We start from the raw sequence: 18083 nt of genomic DNA, 5'->3' as shown, positions 1-18083 counted from the left end.
TTAAACCTCACACATATGCACCGCTTCAAAGGGGGTGCTTTAGATTCGAGAGATCAATCTGTAGTACTCCGGCCTAAATCAAGACAATGACCGTTCCAGAGTAAATTCGGTCACAAGAGAGGATGGGTTGATCTGTAGGAGGGAAGCTGAGAAATGTGTGGAATCAATGATAATCAAAGATTATGGGTGTGTGAATTCTAATATGATAAGTTCTGAGTGATTGAAATTGCTCAATTGAGAGTAGTTGCTCAATTGATGAGTTGATGATCTCGTGTTGTCAGTTTGACGTGAGATTGATGATACTGATGATTCCGATGATTCAATCATGATTCAGAGACTTATTTATATTGCTGGAATTTTAGACACCATGACCCCATGAAGTGTGACATTTGATAGAATCAAGGAGTGGGGAAGTGGAGATCGTGTTTGAAACTAGTTGCTCAACGTGTGGAGACTTGGTCGATTTTCCACCCACTACCTCGTGAATTCCTTCAACTAATTGCACGACTTGCTCACATTCCATCATGTGTTTGAACACACAAGTCGTGGACCGCCAGACCAAAACCCTAAGTGATATCCCCCCAAAGTGACACGATTGACGTCTCGTGGTATGTTAGTCAATTGATGACTTCGTGGTTTGATGGGACGATGAGTCCATGTAGTTGCTGAGTTGAAAATGATGTTCTGAAACTCATGAGTTGAACATGTCATGAGACAGAGGTATAGTTCTTACGATGAAGTGAGCAAGTATTGCTCATTCGATAGATCGTTGAATATTGATTGTTGAACCAATATCCCTTGGTTTGAGCAAATATTTATCATCTGAGCAAGTGTTTCTCATGTGATGAATTGTCGAATATTTGATCGTCTGAGCATGTGTTGCTCATCTGATGGATTATTGGCAGCGTATCAAAAATATTAATTAGAATACTGGTCATTGAACCGAGAATAATTAATAAAATTAATGACCATGAGGTCGTTGTAAAATTATTAAGGTTGGAATCTGGAATGATGATCCTTGGATTCAGAAACCCTAATTTGATCAATTGATGATCAATTCATGGTTCGTCAGAATTTCAACCATGGGACGAAGGAGGGAGCGACTACATGAGACCGTGGATCAACCATGTAGTGTCCCTATGCTCACGTGAGAAAATACAAAGAACTCCTGAAGAGTTGACGATTTGTTGGTGAAAGAATGATCAAATGCGATTTAATCATTTATTCGAAAATGCTCGTCTGCGCCTTAGGTGAGAAAACCTAATTAATTATGACGGAGTGAGGGACCGACCATGGGTCATGAAACCGGCCCTGGGTGGTCACGTGACCGCCTGATGATCACTTCATGAAAATCCAAAGTGTTTGGAAGATTCTTGGACCTAATACGTGCAATTGTGCAAATTAGGTCAAAACTGTGAAAATTGATGGGACCGGCTTCTGTAAGCCAAAGATTCAATCTTGATCGGTCAAGATAGCGTGCTCGTGTCCCCAAGACGTCCGCGTGAATATTGGTGTAAAATATAGTATTTATGTGCTTATCAGTTTTCATCTAACGGTGAATATTGAACGCTTTGTTACCAAGCTAACATTGATTGCAAACCCTGATTTGAAAGACTATATAAGGGAGAGCTCTAGCAACTGGGAAACCTAATCCCCATACCTTCTGTGTGATACTAGTTGTGCTAAGCTAGAGTCGATTCTCCTTTAACCTTTGGTTTCTTCTTCTAAACCAGGTTAACGACTTAAAGACTTCATTGGGATTGTGAAGCCAGACCGATACTACTTTCTTGTAGTTGTGTGATCTGATCTTGTTGTTTCTATCGTACGAGTACAATTGTAATAATTGGCTTGAGATTGATATATCCGATAGGCAAGATATAAAAGAAATCACAAATACTTCGTCTCATCGTTTGTGATTCCGCAATATCTTTTTCGCTGCGTCGATTAAGATTATTGTGAGGTGATTGATAATACTAGGTTGTTCATCGGGAATATAAGTCTGGTTTATCAATTGGTTCCTGTTCACCTTGATTTATAAAAATACGGAACAAAACTCGTAGGTATATTCGTGGGAGACGAATTTATCTATTACCGTAGACTTTTCTGTGTGATACAAATTTGTTTATTAACGTCTTCGACTTTGGGCCGTAGAAACTCTTAGTTGTGAGTGAGATCAGCTAAGGGAATCAAGTACGTAGCATCCTGCTGGGATCAGAGACGTAGGAGCATAACTGTACCTTAGATCAGTGTGAGATTGATTGGGGTTCAACTACAGTCCATACCGAAGTTAATTTGGAGTAGGCTAGTGTTTGTAGCGGCTTAATACAGTGTGTGTTTAATCTGGACTAGCTCCCATGGTTTTTCTGTATTTGCGGTTTCCTCGTTAACAAAATTCTGGTGTCTGTGTTATTTATTTTCCGCATTATATTTTGTTATATAATTGAAATATCACAGGTTGTGCGTTGTTCAATCAATTAGAATATCCGACCTTTTGGTTGTTGATTTGAATTGATTGACACTTGGATATTGGTATTTGGTACCATCCAAGTTATTTGATAAAGACTCGCAGATTTCTATTTTGCTTGAGTATATATCAAATCGAGAGATTGAGATATAAACTCTTTGATATACTTTTTATCTAGATTGGGTCTGACTGTCTAGTTGATTCTCTAGAAAGCATACAGATTGCCAAGCGAAATATTGGGTGTGGTTGTTGTACCCCCACTTTTGCACTATCCTCTAACAATCATGTATCTACTTTTCTGTAAAAGGTTAGCCTCATTTTCTTATTAAAAAAAACAATAATACACAATCAGCTAAATTTCCAGAGAGGATATGAAACTAGCCGGGAAGGATGCAATAATACACATGTTCGTGAGTAAAATATTGCACTTCCAAGTATTAAACTAAAAACTGAATAATACACTTTTGACATATAAAGGGTTAAAGTCAAAAGTATCTAACTAATTAAGAAACATTTCTTCTAATCAATCAAGGCAGAAACCTATGTTCCTGATTTTGAGTAACAGTGGTAGTACTACTACTCTTGAGTCCAACTTCCAATTCGACACCGGTTTAATCTGATTTTTCCAGGACTCCACCACACTTTTGACACCTCAGAGTGGGGAAATAAATATCTGACGGCAGGACGGACACGAAGAGTTAGAACCAAGCCACGTTTCGATACCCCCGACATGAAATCCATGCCCACACTGAGGCAGCACTCTAATTTCGTCTTGTTAGAGCACTGCTCGGTCGAACTCGCAAGTGTTGCTATCTCAAGCTTGTTTTTCAAGTTTAGTTTCCAAAACTATAAGTCTTGATTTCATGTCTACTTATAGCTAAGTCTCGGATTAGGATAGAAAGTGTAGTTGAGCATTAGACTTCACGGCGTTCATCGATTGAAGACGAAGAACTACTAAGGGGAGCTTGTGGAACTTCATCAACAAAAGGTATGTGGAGACTTGAACTCATCAATCACTCAAAAGTTTATCTACTATATCTCCTATTTGAGACAAAAGTCATATAGCTATATAGACTTCAATTATGCACATTTGATATTTTGAGTTGAGGTTAACTCGCTTACATATTCTCGAAATATCTGTTGATAAGCTTTCACTTTAACCAAGTTCATCTTATATTCTTGACGAAAGTCAAAAGATGATCATGTGAAAATCGCCTGGTAACATCTTACATGATTTCTATGAGACAGTCATTTGATGTAGACTCGGAATGTTTTGTATTGATCATTCGATCACTTGAAAATTGCCTTGAAGCTAATAGTTTGTGTGAGACAGCTATTGTCGTCTTCCGAGAATGTTTCAATGGTTGAAATGAGAGTTAGAATAATTGTATATAAGCATAGTATGTGTACTTGCATATATATAATCCAAGTCCGAGAACCATAGTATGGATACCCGTATGCGTACTGATTGGTTTAGTAGAGGTCCGAGAACTAAGTACGCATACCGGTACGCTTACTGGCGTGAGGTTCAAGTTCCGGGACGTACTGAGTTTGGTGGTATGCGTACCCGTTCGCATACTGGCGAACCCAAACTTAGTCCGGCCACTAAGGTATGCGTACCCGCTTGCATACTTGAGTGGGTTATTGGTAGGGTTTTTAAGAAAGCCTACAACTACACCTGCAAGTATACAGGGTCGAATGTAGCTAGTGATGGGAAGAAAGGGAAAGTCCTCAAGGACTCGGGGGTGCAATAGTTATTTTTCCTAATTCTCTTTACTAATTCCTAAGCTAAACAGAGCATGAAAGAAATAATAAGTTGTGGATTAAGATGGACAGTGAAATAAGGGGTTTGATTTCACCCTAGTTCATGCTATGCATTCTCTTATTGAAATGTTAAACACAACTATAGTTCTTTCCAAAGTAATAGTTGTCTTTTTAAGGTACAACTAGTCAAAGGCATGTGAATTCAGCATGAAGTTGCAGCTTAAACTAAGTTCAAGTGTTCCTAAACTTGTTTAACATTCTAAGGCTTTTGTCAAAGTATTACACAGCAGGGCTAGGGCAAATGAAACTATCCTAAGAACAAATCATAAGAACAAAACATAACATAACATAAACATGAGCTTAATGTAAATTGTAACAATCACACAATCAAATTCAATACATGTTGGAGTTCTGAACAGCTAATATTAACAATGCATTTGAATTGAGAATCATGGAATTGAAAAGATTGATAAACCCTCAAAGCTAACAGTTCATGGAAATAACAAAACTAAACTATTCTACTGATGCTCTGGTTAATCCAGGCATGACTTCTAACACACACCCATCATCCCTATTTATACAACAATCCAAAATTAGGGTTAACACCCTTTTCCCCAAAACAGTGAAATTAGGGTTTCCTGTTGAGAAATAGGAATCGAAATTACTCACCTAACAGCTCTGATTTCTTCCCAATAGTCTCGACCCATGCTTCCTTATCGTCTTCTGCTCCTTCCCATGCTTCAATTACATCCATCTCATCAACTTATTTCACCAACTCCACGGCTAGGGATTAGAGGTGTGAAAATGGGTGAAATTAGTCATTGAGAGGGATATAGGACGTGATTTAGGGGATGGGTTTAGTTGGTAGGAGCCATGATGGCTTTGGTGGTGGATGTGGTGGTGGCAGACGGAGCAGGTGGTGGTGATGGCGACAGCGTCGCTGTGCAGAGAAGGGAGGAGAAGAAGATGGGTTCGATATTTTTGGAGTAGGGGGTGTTTGGTTGGGTTAATAGATTTGGGTTCTTGGGTGTTGAGAAGGCTCATCAAGTCTTGATGTTTGGATGGTAAAAGGCGTAGGATGAAAATATGAAAGAATGATCCAACGGCTCGATGGAAATGTATATGAAGCGACCTTTGGATCTGGGATACATCAAAACTGACGGTCTGAGATGGAGTTAGGTGCTAAACTGTTAGACAGGAACATCAAAACTCGATGAACTCTGATGGAGCGACCGTTGGATGATGGAATGGATTCAATCTGACGGTGAAGGAGAGAAACGGGTTTGGGTATTGATTTTAGGCTTAGAAAATGGGTTTGGGCTTAAACAATCTTGAGCCCACTTCTTCTTTAAGAACAATTTCTTCCTTTGTGAGCCCATTTTCATCCTTGAGTCTTCCATACCGCATTCTGCACTTCTTTTCCTCTAGAGTTTCCGCCGGATTTCTCCGTGTCTTTGCACTTTTCGCTCCGCAACTCATATAGTCTTTATTTATTACCTAAAAATGCAAAATTAATTAATAAAAATATTTATTCTTGAAAACAAAGAAAATACAGAATACAGGATAAAATGTAGAATTAATGCACAAAAGATGAGTTAAATGCCAAGAAAAATACATAGAAATATGCACTTTTTAGCACTCATCAGTTATGTTCTAAAATCGGTTTGTTCATGAACGAATACATTTATATATAATAAGGAATGCAATCTTTTGCAAACCGTGGCTATAACGTTCATGACTTGATTCGAGTGAATCAAAATCGATTTTGCTTCAATTGTGTCTTGTATACTTCTACGAGAATATAAACAATTAAACAACTCTAAAACTAGTTTCGTTTGAGTCATTTGAACTAGTTATGGTTAAGATGAATAAGGTTGATATGAAAGTGTTCATATGGCTAACTTAGGTTAACTTCGATTAAGATTATTGTGAGGTGATTGAGATTTATAGGCTATTCTTCGGGAATATAAGTCTGGTATATCAATTGGTTCCTGTTCACCTTGATATATCAAAAGGCGGAACAAAACTCATAGGTTTATATGTTGGATACAAATTTATCTATTCAAAAGACTTTTCTGTGTGAGACAGATTGGTTTATCAAGTCTTCGACTTTGGGTCGTAGCAACTCTTAGTTGTGGGTAAGATCAACTAAGGGAATCAAGTGCATAGGGTCCTGCTGGGATTCAGAGTCGTAAGGAGCACAACTGTACCTTAATCAGTGTGAGATTGGTTAGGGCTCAACTACATTCCAGTCCGAAGTTAACTTGGAGTAGGCTAGTGTCTGTAGCGGCTTAATACAGTGTGGTGTTCAAATCTGGACTAGGTCCCGTGGTTTTTCTGCATTTGCGGTATCCTAGTTAACAAAACTTCTGGTGTTTGTGTTATTTCTTTTCTGCATTATATTTGTTTATATAATTGAATATCACAGTTTGTGCGTAAGTTCAATCAATTTTGAATCCAACCTTTGGTTGTTGATTAAATTGAGTGACACTTGGATATTGGTTTTTGATACCGTCCAAGTTATTTCTTACATTCAATCGGGCTCGTAAATTCCTATTTGTTTGATTGCAGATTGAATAGTGAAATTGAGATATAACTCTTTGATACACTTTTCTTAAGATTGAGTCTGACTGTCTAGTTAATTCTCTTGAAAGTATATTGGAGTTAGTCCATACAGATTTCTAAGAGAAATATTGGGTGTGGTTGTTAGACCCCCGCTTTTTCAATTGGTATCAGAGCAGGAAAACACGTTTAAGACCTTATAAGTCTGTGTTTGTAGCGATATGACTCTATGGACAGAAGTGATATCTCTATAAACGTACCACAAGTCTTCGATGGCTCGAATTACCTATGGTGGAAAATTGTTATGCGTGCTTTTCTTCAAGCGCGTGATTGTCAATCATGGTTTTATGTTGTTAATGGTTATTTTCCTCTGGTTGTTATAGTATGCGATGTAACTGTTTCAAAGGATATCGGTGATTATGATGCTGTCGAGATTCTTGCTGCAAAGCAAAATTCTGACGGATTGAACGCAATCATCCATGCCATTACCCCAGATCTTCAGCACCATGTGACTATGTGCACTCGGTCTAAAGATGTTTGGGATATCTTAGAAACCGTATTTGAAGGGAATTCCTGTTAAAAAGAAGCCATGCTTCAAAACCTAAATTCTGATTGGGAAAACCTTTGTATAGCATATGAAGATTCATTTGATGAGTTTAATCGCAAAGTGTCTGAAATTGTTAATGCATCTTTTGCGTTTGGTAAGACTATTACTGAAAAGGACACTGTGATGAAAATTCTCAGATCATTGCCATCTAGATATGATTCTAAGAAACATGCCATCGTTGAAGGAAATAAGCTTGATGCGCTTTCCAGAAATACTCTCGTTGGGAAGTTAAAGATCTTTGATCATGAGCATGTATCCAAATCTGGAAAGAATATTGCTTTCAAAGCACAAAAGAACACTAAATTACTTGATAAAAGTAAAAGTGTTGGCATCTCTGAAGATGATCCTTCTGAGACTGATTCATCAGATGAAGATCTTGACAACTCAGTCTCTTTGATCATAAAACAGTTTAGTGATTTTCTTCTGAAGAGAAGTAAACGGTTCACTAGTAATAAATCTAAGTCATCAGTTAAACCTCATATTCGTGTTCCTCCAAAAAACAGGGATGCTGACGATATTGATGACGAGGATACTCCACAATGCTTCAAGTGTAAAGGTTTTGGTCATTTTGCAAATGAGTGTCCAAATCGTAGAATATACACTGGAAACAAAGGTCTTGCTGCAACTCTTGATGAAATGTTTGATCACTATGATCCTAATAACGAAAAATCAAGTGTTGCACTCCTCTCTGAAAATATTGATTTTGACAATTGTAGCAATACATACATCAATATCGATATTTTTTCGGGATAAACTTCCACCACCTTGGAGGATAAAATGGATTTCTCTTTGTCTACTGGAAATCCTGTTTCTAATTTTTCAGGTTCTACCATCTGTCTAGCAGCCTGCAAAGACATGACGTCTGAACCATCCTCCATATTGACATGTTCTTATTGTACTCTCAAGGGTCATGAACTCTCCAAATGTTTCAAGTAAAAACATAAGATAAGATATGTCAACAAACTTCAACGAAGAGCAAATCGATTAACAAACAAGCTCAAACTTGTTCAGAAGTTCTCTGAGGTATGTAATCTCATCTCTTCCCCGAAGAAGTTAATTTCCAAAGAAAAATTTAGACCACTAGAGAAAAGAATACGGTCTAAACAGTCTGTGAAACAGGGTCCTAAGAATTCCATTCAAGAAGGTTATGGTGGACAAATTATTGTTCACCCCAGCACAACTTAAATGTGTTGGTTATGTATCTTGTCTCATGTGCCTGGTTCAAAAGAGACAATGGTTTGCACACTTCAGGCTGTAGGAAAAGAGAAAAAGAATTTTCCATGTTTTAATTTCTTTTTTTTGGTCTTGTTTTCACCGATTTGGAATTCTTCCATCTTTTCATATCTAATTGATATTGAAAAGGGTTTTCCTGTTTGATTCATAAAAGAGGGTTAATATCAAAAATTTTGCCCTCTCCAGGGTTGTGAGTTGTGTGCACGTAAACTTTTTAATTGTTTAAAGGTTCCGTAACCCTACATTCCTTTTTTCCTTCTCTAGAAACTCTTTTTATCATAAGATTTCTTGTTGAGATTGATTTGTGATTTCCTCCCACAATCTCATACTTGTATGGAGACTCCAAGCATTATGTCTTCTGATGGAAAAGATGTTAATATGATTGTTAAGCCATCAATCATGAAGGAAAAAGATAAATCTCTTTTACCTCAAATTTTGAAAAGAAAAAGAAGGAATGTGAGGAAGCCAAAAGATGTTCCTTCAAATTCTCAGAAGTTTTCTGGTGTTCTTGAAGAGTTGAAGGAAGCAAGAAAGGAGATTCTGCAAATAAAGGCTATGGTTTTTAGAACTATAGAAATTCAGAAGGCCCTGGTTCGGCATCAGTCAAGAAGGTTTGTTGGAATTGACTCCTATCTTCATGAACCTTATGTTCCAATGGATGTTGACGACAAGGAGTTCAGAGACGATAAAGAATTTTTCACAGGTCTCAATGTCTAGGAAACTTCTTATGAGAATTTATTCTTGTGTTTTAAGAAGGATAACTAAGGTTTGGAATATAAATTATTGTGAGTACACATAGCTATTTCCAATGATTTTCATCTTGCAACGTTTTTAGATTTATTTATGTAAATTCTAAAGTTTATTTGGAAGATGATTTTGCAGTATTAATCTTTATGGTTTTATATATTGCAACTTATTACGGGATATGTGCGTTTGCGTCAGAGAACTATGATTGTCCCATATTTGCTCAAAAGTTAAGTCTACCATATGTCTTTATGCAAATATTGATAAAAGATAGAATGAACTTTTGACAACAAAAGTTAAGCCTATTATGTCATTATGCAAATAGTGATGGAAGATAGGATGAACTTTTGTTTACAAATATTAAGTCTGTTACACGTTTCTATGCAAATATTGATGAAAAATAGAATGTATCTTTGAATATTCTGCAGTATTGGTCTTTTCCTGATCCACATCTTTGTGTAAGTACTGTGCGGATCCATAAGTTCTCTTATGTGAGAATTCCAATTAAATTAATCATGGGTTCTCTTGTGGTTAATTTAATTGAGTATTTTGGATACAAATTCATGTTTCATGTGATTTGTTAAAGTACAAAGAAATCCTTCTTTTCTTGTCAAAATAAGGTCGCTCTTGTTGTTCTTTCGGGAATGACATTTTATGGGGGAGAGTTCTTAATTGAACTTGTGTTTAATTGCCAAATCTTTGTGGGGAGTACGGCTGTGGAATATTGTAGGAGTTTTCGTGTATCTTTATAAACTCCTTAATGAATACACTAGTTTCGGCTATGTGAAATCATAGAAACAAAGTTGATATGTTTCTTTTGGTCATGAAGTATCTCTGTGGAAATTTCATTAAGATCCCACTAATTTTCGTACCTTTGCCAATTTATATTGACAAAAAGCGGGAGAATTAATGTGTAGTTCATACTACAAATACATATGGTTTACAGATCATTATGTAAGGGGGAGTGGTTTTCATGTGAGATGAAATATTGACTAAGGGGGAGTGATACATATCACCATAGTATTGTTGTCAAAGTTGTGATACAGTTGGACTTAGATGTTGAGTAATAATACTATGACACTGTATAACAATGATTGAGAGCTACTGTCTTCTCATTGTTATAGTTATGGATCTTCAACAACTATGATGCTGAGTTGAATACATTCAGAATCACCGGACTACTTGGAACTGACGAAGATTTCGAGTAATGTTGAAGAACCAAGGAAATCAAGCATTTGGATTGAGAGCTACAAAGTTTATTTATTTTGTATTCCATATGTATTGATAATTTTGACACTAAAATTGACAAAGGGGGAGATTGTTAGAGCACTGCTCGGTCGAACTCGCAAGCGTTGCTATCTCAAGCTTGTTTGTCAAGTTTAGTTTCCAAAACTATAAGTTTTGATTTCTAGTCTACTTATAGCTAAGTCTCGGATTAGGATAGAAAGTGTAGTTGAGCATTAGACTTCACGGCGTTCATCGATTGAAGACGAAGAACTACTAAGGGGAGCTTGTGGAACTTCATCAACAAAAGGTATGTGGGGATTTGAATTCATCTATCACTCAAAAGTTTATATACTCTATCTCCTATTTGAGATAAAAGTCGTATAGCTATATAGACTTCAATTATGCACATTTGATATTTCGAGCTGAGTTTAACTCGCTTACATATTCTCGAAATATGTGTTGGTAAGCTTTTGATTTAACCAAGTTCATCTTATATTCTTGACGAAAGTCAAAAGATGATCATGTGAAAATCGCTTGGTAACATCTTATATGATTTGTGTGAGACAGTCATTTGATGTAGACTCAGAATATTTCGTATTGATCATTTGATCACTTGAAAATTGCTTTGAAGCTAATAGTTTGTGTGAGACAGCTATTGTCGTCTTCCGAGAATGTTTCAATGGTTGGAATGAGAGTTTAGAACAATTGGATATAAGCACAGTATGCGTACTTGCATATGTATAATCCAAGTCCGGGAACCATGGTATGCATACCCGTATGCGTACTGATTGGTTTAGTAGAGGTCCGGGAACTAAGTACGCATACCGGTACGCGTACTTGCGTGAGGTTCAGATTTCGGGACGTACTAGGTTTGGTGGTATGCGTACCCGTTCGCATACTGGCGAACCCAAACTTAGTTCGTCCACTAAGGTATGCATACCCGTTTTCATACTTGAGTGGGTTATCTTCTAAAATCGGTTTGTTCATGAACTAATACATTTATATATAATAAGGAATGCAATCTTGTGTAAACCGTGGCTATAACGTTCATGACTTGATTCCAGTGAATCAAAATCGATTTTGCTTCAATTGTGTCTTGTATACTTCTATGAGAATATAAATAATTAAACAACTCTAGAACTAGTTTCATTTGAGTCATTTGAACTAGTTATAGTTAAGATGAATAAGGTTGAAATGAAAGTGTTCATATGGCTAACTTCGGTTAATTATTGTTGATCCAACAAAGGTGTACACGTTTATGTACGGTTACTCATATCTAAATTAAGTCACTTTTCATTTGTGTGTAACAAGCGAAGTTCGATCTAACGGTTGAAAGATATTAGCTTGAGTCTAATCAGGTTTTCTTCTGACGGTGAACATTGAATGCTTTGTTACCAAGGTAACACTGATGGAAAACCCTGATTTGAAGACTATATTGAAAAGGCGGGGGGTCTAACAACCACACCCAATATTTCGCTTAGCAATCTGTATGGACAACTCCAATATAATTCCAAGAGAATCAACTAGACAGTCAGACTCAATCAATGGAAATATATCCAAGAGTTTGTATCTCGATTTCTCAATTCAATCTGCAATCAAACAAATAGGAATTTGCGAACCCGATTGAATAAGAGAAATAACTTGGACGGTATCACAAACCAATATCCAAGTGTCAATCAATTCAATAAACAACCCAAAGGTCAGATTCAAGAACTGATTGAACTTAACGCACAATTTGTGATATTTCTATTATATAACAAAATATAATGCGGAAAAGAAATAACACAGACACCAGAAGTTTTGTTAACGAGGAAACTGCAAATGCAGAAAAACCCCGGGACTTAGTCCAGATTTGAACACCATATTGTATTAAGCCGCTACAGACACTAGCATACTCCAAGTTAACTTCAGACTGGAATGAAGTTGAGCCCTAATCAATCTCACACTGATCAAGGTACAGTCGCGTTCCTTATGCCTCTAGAACCACGTCGGATTCTACGCACTTGATTCCCTTAGCTGATCTCACCCACAACTAAGAATTGCTACGACCCAAAGTCGAAGACTTGATAAACCTACCCGCCTCACACATGAAAGTCTATAGAATAGATAAATCTATCTCCTACAGATAAACCTATGAGTTTTCTTCCGTCTTTTGATAAATCAAGGTGAACAGGAACCAATTGATATAACGGACTTATATTCCCGAAGAACAACCTAGAAATATCAATCACCTCACAATAATATGGTAGCGAAACAAGATATTGTGGAATCACAAACGATGAGACGAAGATGTTCGTGGCTACTTTTTATCTTGCCTATCGGAGATTAAATCTCGAGCAAATCTTAGAGAAGATAGTACTCAATCACGATAGAAAACAGCAAGATCATAACACGCAACTACAGAGAAAATAGTTGGGTCTGGCTTCACAATCCCAATGAAGTCTTCAAGTCGTTAACCTACAGAGTTTCGTGAAAAACCTAAGGTTAAAGGAGAATCGACTCTAGTCGCAACTAGTATTACACAGGAGGTGTGGGGATTAGGTTTCTCAGTTGCTAGAGTTCTCCTTTATATAGTCTTCAAAATCAGGGTTTGCAATCGATGCTACCTTGGTAACAAAGCATTAAATATTCACCGTTAGATGAAAACCTGATTAGACTCAAGCTAATATCTTTCAACCGTTAGATCGAACTTAGATTGTTACACACAAATGAAAAGTGACTTCATTTAGATATGAGTAACCGTACCTAAACGTGTGCACCTTGTTGGCTCAACAATAGTTAACCGAAGTTAGCCATATCAACCTTATTCATCTTAACCACAACTAGTTCAAATGACTCAAATGAAACTAGTTATAAAGTTGTTCAATTGTTTATATTCTCATAGAAGTATACAAGACACAATTGAAGCAAAATTTATTTTGATTCACTCGAATCAAGTCATGAATATTATAGCCACAGTTTGCAAAAGATTGCATTCCTTATTATATAAATGTATTAGTTCATGAACAAACCGATTCTACAACTTAATGTTGATACATGGAAATAATTAATCTTAAAAGAGGTGGTCCTTTAGCCTACTAAGGTTCCGCTCAAGTAGAAAGGAACTTGGGGACTAGGCCTAACCCATTAGGATGGGGTAGTTCTAGTCCATCCAAGACCATGTTGGGTTGGATAGGCTTTAGCCCAAGAGGAAAGCCTCTTAGGGTTTTGTATTAACTTAAGGAAAGGGAAATGGTAGTTTAGTAATATACTAATCTTATGAGCACTTATTCATAAGATAATCATTATAAAAGGGGAAAGGGGGCACACTTATTGATATCATTAATCCACCATTATCTCTTCTAAACCTCTCTACATCTTGGGAGTACTTTCTGTGATTAGGGATAGTTCCTCCTTCCCACATTTTACCCCATCAACACTTAACACACTCAAGTATGCAAAAGGGTACGCATACTTAAGTAGTTAAACTTGGACTATGTCCGACCGTATGCGAACGGGTGCGCATACTATCACACATCCAAAACAACAGTTGAATTAGTACGCGTACGGGTACGCATTCAAAAGTTCTCGGACTTCAACTGAGTTCGCCAGTACGCGTACGTGTACGCATACCAAGGCTCTCGGACTTTACCTGACCTTCCCAGTACGCATACAAGTATGCATACTATACCGGTCTTGTATCAACATATATGCAAGTACGCTATTTCAATCATTGGAACTTTCTTAGAGGATGACAATAGTTGTTTTCACTAACTATTAGCATCAAAGCAATTTTTAAGATATTGAAATAATCAATATGAAACATTCTGAGTCTACATCAAATGACTGTATCACACAACTCATGTAAGATGTTACCAGGTAATTTTCATGATCATCTTTTGACTTTCATCAAGAATATAAGATGAAATTGGTTAAAGATAAAGCTTACCAACACATATTTCGAGAAATATGTAAGCGAGTTAAACTCAGCTCGAAATATCAAATGTGTATAATCGAATACTATATAGTAATACGACTTTTGTCTCAAGAAGGGAGATAGAGTATAAATAGACTTTATGAGTGATAGATGAGTTTCAATCTCCACATACCTTTTGTTGATGAAGTTCCACAAGCTCTCCTTAGTAGTTCTTCGTCTTAATCGATGAACGTCGTGAAGTCTAAAGATCAACTACACAATCTATCCTAGTCCGAGACATTACTATAAGTAGACTATAAATCAAGACTTATAGTTTTGATCACTAAACTTGACAAACAATCTTGAGATAACAACGCTTGCGAGTTCGACCGAGCAGTACTCTAATATATATAAAGGAGAAATCTAACAACTGGGAAACCTAATCCCCACACCTCATGTGTGATACTGGTTGTGACTAGAGTCGATTCTCCTTTAACCTTAGGTTTTTCCCAAAACCCTGTAGGTTAACGACTTGAAGACTTCATTGGGATTGTGAAGCCAGACCCAACTATTTTCTCTGTAGTTGCGTGTTCTGATCTTTCCCGTTTCTATCGTATTGAGTACTAAATTCTCTAAGATTTTTTCGAGATTTAATCTCCGATAGGCAAGATAAAATGTAGTCACAAACATCTTCGTCTCATCGTTTGTGATTCCACGATATCTTGTTTCGCTACCATACGATTAAGATTCTTGTGAGGTGATTTATATTTCTAGGTTGTTCTTCGGGAATATAAGTCTGGTATATCAATTGGTTCCTGTTCACCTTGATTTATCAAAAGACGGAAGAAAACTCATAGGTTTATCTGTGGGAGACATATTTATCAATTCAATAGACTTTTCTGTGTGAGACATACTGGTTTATCAAGTCTTCGACTTTGGGTCGTAGCAACTTTTAGTTGTGGGTGAGAGATCAGCTAAGGGAATCAAGTGCGTAGAGTCCCGCTGGGATTCAGAAACGTAAGGAGCGCAACTGTACCTTGATCAGTGTGAGATTGGTTAGGGCTCAACTATATTCCAGTCCGAATTTAACTTGGAGTAGGCTAGTGTCTGTAGCGGCTTAATACAGTGTCGTGTTCAAATATGGACTAGGTCCTGGGGTTTTTCTGCATTTGCGGTTTTCTCGTTAACAAAACTTCTGGTGTTTGTGTTATTTCTTTTCTGCATTATATTTGTTTATATAATTGAAATATCACAGATTGTGCGTAAGTTCAATCAATTGTGAATCCTACCTTTGGTTGTTTATTAAATTAATTGACACTTCGATATTGGTTTTTGATACCGTCCAATTTATTTATTATATTCAATCTGTCTCACAAATTCCTATTTGTTTGATTGCAAATTGAATAGAGAAATTGAGATATAACTCTTTGATACACTTTTCTTAAGATTGAGTCTGACTGTCTAGTTGATTCTCTTTAAAGTATATTGAAGTTAGTTCATACATATTTCTAAGCGAAATATTGGGTGTGGTTGTTAGAGCGCCGCTTTTTCACATCCCCATCAACGAATTCAGTTAAACAGATAGCACAATCGGACTAAATTTCCCATTTAGAACAGACATAAGCGATATAATTACTAGTTATGCCATTCCTGCATCTGAAACCTATGGGAAATTCCTATGGCAATGGTCAAATTGAAATCTTTGTTGAGCCATGTGGATGGCCAAACATGTTTCTCCACTATGAGAAATGAAGTGAGCGGTTGATCATCAAATTTCAGGTCAAAGAACAGTCGCCAGCGTGTGTAGCACAAACTCGGCGTTGGAACCACAACCGCGGGCGTTTGAGGCTTAAACGCGGAGTGCTCTCTACGCATGCTGGAGTTTGAAGCAAAAACGCCAACAGATAGTGTTTTGAAAATTCAAAATTCAATTTTTTAATTTATTGTTGGTGAAATGGCTGAAAAGGCGATCACACTTTTTTGCGATGCAAAACTTGAAGCTGTTGTTTCTAAGGTATATGGGAGTTTTAAAAAGATTGAAAATTATAAGAGGGAAGTGTGCCCGGTTTTGGGAAAAACGCGACGATTTGGACAGAGAGGCTGGCGTGTGATGGAATAACGGGAGGTTGTGAGACACACGCCAACATTTTTGGAACAAACGCCAGCGAGTGTGCCACGGTCGCCCGGCCTTCCATTGCGCGCGCTCCTGTTCTTCCATCTCACTAAACAAACCAATAAATTTGTTGGTTTGTTCATCCGTTTTTCATGTTTATCGAATCCATAATGGGATCAAAATGAATAAATCTTTGTTTTGATGAGTCCATGGAAATTGCTCTAACAGCTCACCAATTTGGTCCACAAAAAGGAATTTAAGCTCTGGAACCCCGCTTTGTGAGTCATCCTCACCTTACTCGCGTTTTCCAATAATGAAGTTTTTACATCGAATAACGCGTTACCGGTTATCAACTTATTAAACACGAGAAACATGTAAAAACAATGGGTTGCTTTTGACATGTACTTTCAATAATAAAATAAAATTAAGAATAACGGTGATTGCTATGCCCACTATATAAAAACCTCAAAATAGAAAATTTCCATCATTCAATAGGCATTTGGGTTAGTTGGTTTCAGTGGATATGGATCCTTTCTAAAGTAGATATCTTGGTAGCAGTCTCAGACTCTCAGGTTTACCAAAATTTTCGTCCCAGTGATTCTCTATGCGCAAGAGGGATCCGGCGAGATGTGAAGCAACAAACACATTCATTACGACTTACGAGCGAGTATCTGCTAGCAATAAATTTTCCACTCAGCAGACATGATAAGAAACTAGTCGGTTAGAGCATCCACAGTGGGCGAGTATAACCAAAAATTTGGGATGAGATCGTAACGCAGTGGGACGGAGTAAAAATTAAATCCCAGCCAAAGATCAAATCCCAGATCATATTTGGTCGCGACCAAATACCAAATCCTAATATAGTCGGGCGTAAATTTAAAGTACGCTTGTTGCTGGGCGGACACCCAACCATCCGCCCGTTCACTTACTCATCAGGCGGGCACCAAACCATCCGCCTTATTCAAAATGAAATTCATCAGGCGGACACCCAATCATCCGTCCGTTCACATTTCGTCAGGCGGACACCAAACCATCCGCCCCATTCAAAATGAAATTCATCAGGCGGACACCCAACCATCCGCCCGTTCACTTACTCATCAGGCGGACACCAAACCATCCGCCCCATTCAAATTTCGGGCGTAAACCAATTTTACGCCCCATTCAAGCGTACACCAAATTTACGCCCGTTTTCGTGCGGTGATTAATTTTACGCGCGACCAAATTTGGTCTTCTCCCCATAACGTCACAGTACAGATTAAACTCATATTTAGTCTTTTTTTTTGGTCTTTGATCTTTGAGTTTAGTCGTACCATTGCAGTCGCTCTTAGGATGCAATAATACACATGTTTGTGAATAAAATATTGCACTGCCAAGTATTAAACTAAAAACAAAATAATACACTTTTTGACCTTTCTCTCTCTAAAGAAAAACCAGTGATAAAAAACCCAACCCTAAACTTGACCGCCGCTCTGCT

This window comes from Papaver somniferum, chromosome 1 (genome assembly GCF_003573695.1).
Source record: "Papaver somniferum cultivar HN1 chromosome 1, ASM357369v1, whole genome shotgun sequence".
Taxonomy (NCBI): Eukaryota; Viridiplantae; Streptophyta; class Magnoliopsida; order Ranunculales; family Papaveraceae; genus Papaver; species Papaver somniferum.
The sequence above is the reverse complement of the archived record's forward strand: the minus strand, read 5'-3'. Positions refer to the sequence as shown.